We start from the raw sequence: 6,094 nt of genomic DNA on the forward strand, positions 1-6,094 counted from the left end.
CCATCCTACTTTCCTCTCCTTAGCGACGCTTCCCTGTAACTAAGCGAAAGGGAGGTCACCTGACCACACGATCGAGTCTCTCCTTCAAAATAAAAGCTGACGGCCGTTTTGCACCGAGGTCTCAAATCGCACATCGGCTCATTCAAAGTGGTTGAACAATTAAGCATCACTTCAACAGGCGTTGGGCATATTGGAGAGATGCATTATCCCAATTTCCAACACAGAGATATCCTCTTTTAAGTGTGTTTTTGTTGCTCATAGAATTACATACACCAGGTAGGTTACAATGACCAATTTATAACTGGATATTCATAATCATTTGAAGTAATTCTGTACATGTGATTAATTTGGATCTATATGAACAGTTGTGCATAGATGCCAGCCTAGCTCCACAAGTAAAACCAGAATCATCAGGCCATAATTGATAGCCTAATTTGTTACATGTAGGCCATGGGTTTTCAACTGATTATGAACCAGGGACCACCACCCTGACTGAGAATCAACCTGGGGAGTGGACCACTGTTGTGTTGGGAGGGGGGATATGGGCGTGGTGTGGGGGAAAAGGCTTGAAATTATATAATGACTGTTAAGGGCTTAATTTAATTTGTTAATTCGAGGTGAATAAAATCAAGCCCTTAACAGTCATTATTTAACTGAGATATGCTAGTGGTCCAGAGCTCAGAAAAGATTGAGAACCATTGATTGATTGATTGATTGATTGATGTAGTTTATTTAGTAAGACATGAGAATAGTACATGACAGTACATAACAGTATATGGAAGTACAAATTCACAATACAAGGTCTACTAAACTGGAACTCTCATTAAGCACTAAGCTTGTTTAAGATGAGAACCCCATGCACACAAATCATGATGATGATGATCCATTCCTTTCCCATGGTTGCCCTTATTCTGTTCTCTTAACCTTATATTGAACTCATGTTAACTGAATCATTGCAACATATGTATGAACAAGCACATGCGATTGATATGGGCACATTTCCTACTAATGATGTCTCAACCAGGTAAACCGGTACAGTTTCCCTTGAAATTCTAACTCCCATTTCTGTGGAAGTTCTTGACATCCGACTTCCAAGTAACTGACAACATTGATGCGGCATCAATGTTGTCAGTTACTTGGAAGTCGGATGTCAATGATACGTCATCATACTGTTTCTCAACTAGTGGTCACTTTCCTACATTACTAAATGCATGGTCAGGGACCACATGCAATACCTTCACGGACCACCAGTGGTCCAAGGATCACCAGCTGAAAACCCATGATGTAGGCAACAGTGTAGTCACGGTAGTTAATAATTAAAAGGGCAGAGTGACAAAAGTTGTAAACGACTGACTACCAAATACTCAACTTTCTTCAATCTGACCAGGATTCAATGGGTTTCCCACATGTAAGTTGAGAACACTGTCCATTCTGCTACCACTACAGACACTACACTGTGCATTTAGCAAGACTGACTACACTACAGTAATGTTCTAATCAATGTGGAAAGCAAAACATCAGACATATTATCAGTTTTAAATGTCATGTTGTATTTGATGGGGAGGGTTAGGGGTGTCAAGATACACTAATTTCACGATACTTACATGATGTTGGGCATATGATATCGATATGATACATTATTAATGTTCTTTTCTCATGTATCATCAACATTGGCCATCATCTTTAGTTTAAAATAACAATTATAAAGCACTTTAAAAATCTATTACAAAGTGCTTTGTACACACAAATAAATACATTTGTGCAAGCTTAAGGGAGAAGTGAAGTTCTCACTAACTATAAACCCATTGTTTCAGAGGACAGATAGACACTAATATAAGAAATATAATATAATATAACACTGCATAACTATAAATTCCACAAACCTCATATTTTTGGCATCTGTACTTTACCAACCAAGTGCAGCCTAGTTATTTCCAACAGCTAAAAAAAAATCTATAATACCAGATACAGTATAATACCATGTAAACAATCTTAGATTATATGTAGGCCTATTTGAGAGTGCAGAGGCATAATTGCTTTGATGCGTGTCACATTAACGAGCGTCAACGAGCATCAGCTGACACACAACACCTCCCCTCTGCAGTGCTTTAAACTGAGTGACTGGAGTCTGTTTCATTTCTCTCCAAAATACCTTGAATATGATGGAAGACATGATTAATAATTACTGTGATTATGATAAGCTTTACATTTCATATCATACACCAGTAAGAACTCCTATAACTTTCACCGGCAAAAAAAAGTTTTTTATCAAAACAAATATTTAAAAAATATTACGATACAGTTTGACTGTGATGACAATACCTATTGTCACATTTTAATACCACGATAGGCTATATCGTGGGACAATATATTGTGACACTCCTATAGGCGGGGAGGGTTAATCTTTGTTTTAATCACTTGGGGAGGGTCATTGATTGTTTTTAGTCAAAGGGAGGGTCATGGCATTTTAGATTAGGGCACATACATTTTCTCCAGGGGTACCCTTCTTTAAAAATCGACCTGTCCCTTAGCTGAGAGAAAGAACATGAGAAATGAAACAGGGACCCCCAGTCTACATATTGTATAAAATTGTGTTCTTCTTGGTTTCATAGATAGCTTCATAGACTTGTTTGACAGCACTGTCAAGCGTGTTGGATTCATGTTAATGTGTTTTTTTTCAGACATTTTACCACTTAAACTGTCATTCTGTTAATACAATAGTAAACTTGACATTTCACTCTGTACTTGGTCTGTTATTCTTTCCACATTCTACAGTCTACACACCAAACAAACCTCTTTGCCGAAAATAGCCGATCTACAAGCTCATTGTAAGTTGCTGTTTTGTTTTGTAAGTGGGGATGCTAGGGTTCAAGTAGTTAATGCAACAAAACAAAAAAAGATCCTATCACACAAAGATTTGGCCCTGTAGTAACTCTGAGCCTGGGGACCCCTGTTGAAGACCCCTCGTCTAATGGTCTTCTTATTTAGGGTTGCTTGCCTAGCTTTGGAAAGTCTTTTTACTGTATGTACACTGACTAAATTAATGTTCAAGACTGAAGTTTTGTCTTAGTTTGTGGACATGACCTTTCGAGATAGGCTGGCTTTTCCAGGTTAGATCGTGTTATGACATATATTATGTATGGAGCCATGCCTAAATAATGGGATAAAGGGATATGCAAGGGTTCTATTTGACAGAAGAATGTTCAAATGAACAGGTCATGATGTTAAACCTGTTGCTTGATCCTGATGTTCCTTTAGTTGATTTGGTCCATTTCAGCTACAGGTTGACATCATTGACATGGCTCCCAAGGCAGCAAATCTAGGACAAATCAGACATATCCCAGGACACCTAGCATTCATTCTGATGGCACCATTTTACTATTTTTGTATTGCTTTAATTCTAGGCTAAATATCACAGGGGGGTGAGGCCATGTCTGTTAGGAGCTAGTCCAAAATGTTACATGTTGCACAGAATAAGTTTGTTTCATCCACTGTCTGTCTGTATGTTCTCAATGTGATGTATCAGTCCAACTCATACAGAATCTAATATAGCATGTATAATTGTATATAGGTATTCGTTCCCCCTAAAAATAGTGAAAATATATCTACAAGCTCACAACACGGTACAACATGTGAGCTTGTATATTGGTTATTAATTCAATTCAATTCAATTCAATTTTATTAAAGTGTCAAATCACAACAAGTTGTCTCAAGACACTTTACATGTAGAGAAGAGACCCGACATCCCACCCTGAGCAAGCAATTTTGCGACAGTGGCAACGAAAAACTCCCTCTTAACTGGAAGAAACGTCAGGCAGACCCTAGGCTCTAGGGTGGCGGCCTTCTGCCTCGACCGTGTCGGGGGAAAGAAGAGAGAGAGAGGGAGAGACAGACAGAGGAGAGACAGAAAGAGATACAGTGCAAGTAGTAACAATAACAATAGTAGCAAATATAATAGTGTAAGATAGTATATGATAATATAATATAGTACAGCAATAGTGTGTATGCAGTATATAATGGTATAATATAAGAATGTTAAGATAATATACAGTATAGTGTAGTGGTATAGTGTAGTGTAGTAGAAATCCACGGTCGTGCTCCATGGAGAGGCCCGGTCCGCAGTCACAGCATTGAGCCGCAGCTGGGGGTCCGTAGTGACAGTCCATGGACGTGGGAAATAAAAGAAACTCCGGGGAGCGGGTCCCCGGTTGTAGAATTAGTGGCAGGCCTTACTAGAGCGTGAATCCGTACAGGGTTAATTACGATTGTACCAATCGGACACAAACCCACACAACCAAAGGGAGGACGAGAAGAGAGAGGACGAGAGGAGAGAGGTTGACATGTCTGAAAAACATAAGTGCATGCATGCGTGCAAAGGTGGGGGCTGGGGGGTCTCAGCTTTTGCCAGCAAGGCTTGACACAAAGCTACACCCAAGCATGTGCGACTGGATACTAGACTTCCTGTCGAACTGCCGTCTGGTAGTTAAAATGGCCAGTATCACATCTGACACCCTGACCGTCAGCACTGGAGCATCCCAGGGATGCGTGTTGAGCCCTCTCCTATACTCCCTGTACATGCATGACTGCACAGCCACACACGACTCCAACATCATCCTCAAGTAGGCCAGATTGTCAACAATGATGGGTCTAAGATGAGATCAGCTTACTGGCACTGACACTCTAGTGCCCGGTGAACAGCCTCGCCCTCAACGTCAGCAAGACCAAGGAGCTGATTGTGGACTTTCAGAAGGCAGAGGAGAGAGCATGTGCCTATCTTCATCGATGGAACTGCAGTGGCGGTATGACACTTAAGCTGTAAACCATGCATGAAGAACATGGTTGTCAATATGTTCCTGTCATGACAGGAAGTGTCACAAGAATGCCACAAAGGAATTTGAAGTATACTTCAAATATGGCACCTTGTGTAAGCTGAATGGTTTGAAGAGAGCATGTCAATGTTTTGGTTTTAATTCAATTCTGTTGCTGTATTCCTCGTTCATGGCTCTATAAATGGCACTGACAAAAAAATATAATCATATAAAAAAGTATGTCCTGTAATTTATGATACTCTTTGGAGAGTGATTAAGTTACACATTTCAGCAAACCAAACGCACTTGATAAAAAATACATGCTTTTTCACGGGCTATTAATAGTCCTCATAGCAGCTGCCTTTATGGCACAACATCCAATTGCCCCACACACACTGTTAAGAGAAGTTACCATACTGTATAGCAAATTCTACTGTAGTAGTGTCACACTGTTGAGTGTCTCATAGCCCAGCCCCAAAGCCCACAAACTATAACTCTTTTACGATGCTATTAAATTGGTATACTTTGCGCCCCAATAGCACCACAGCTCATTTGAGTGAGACCATTTCCATTTTGAAGTTTTAGGTAAGCATGGGAGGAGTGTCTCTATTATCATGTTGTTAGCCCAACACAGACAGCAGAGCAGAGAATTGGTTCAACATAATACTGAAGGTCTGAGCAGTGACTTAAAGAGCAGCCCATTCATACCAAAACTAGACCATAACATGCATAACAGACGTATCTACAGTCTTATGTACATAAAGGGAATTTCTCTCTTTCTTTCTTTTTTCCAATTAAATTAGAATTGGTCCATTAATTCACCCCCTGGACATTTTGTGAGGGATAAGCCAATAATTCAAATTATGCTGGGTTTTATTTTTGTTTTACTTTTTTGCTAAATAGGCCTAATATTCTTATATCTGTCTGAAAGCATAATTTTAGTGATCTCTAAATGGTTTCTACTATTATTATTTATTTTGTATGACAATATGAATCTGCTAACCAAGTATCAATAAATCTGTTAGGCTAGCTATTTTGGCTGTAGTAGAACTAGGCTGGGATTCATTTTAAGACCCCATCTCTGTTGATCCAGATGTGAATAATATCGATAATCACGGTAGCATATATGCTTTTTTTTGTTGGTTGGCTTGTTAGACATGAAAACAAGGCTAACTTCACTGATAACACTGCACTGGCATAAAAACAGCTTAACACATTGCTGCAACCCGTTCTGTGTACATAATATGATAATAGGGATTTGCGGCTGACATCTGCCAGTTGTGAAC

Source organism: Gymnoscopelus braueri (assembly GCF_963280865.1).
Source record: "Gymnoscopelus braueri genome assembly, chromosome: 7".
In the NCBI taxonomy this organism is placed as follows: Eukaryota; Metazoa; Chordata; class Actinopteri; order Myctophiformes; family Myctophidae; genus Gymnoscopelus; species Gymnoscopelus braueri.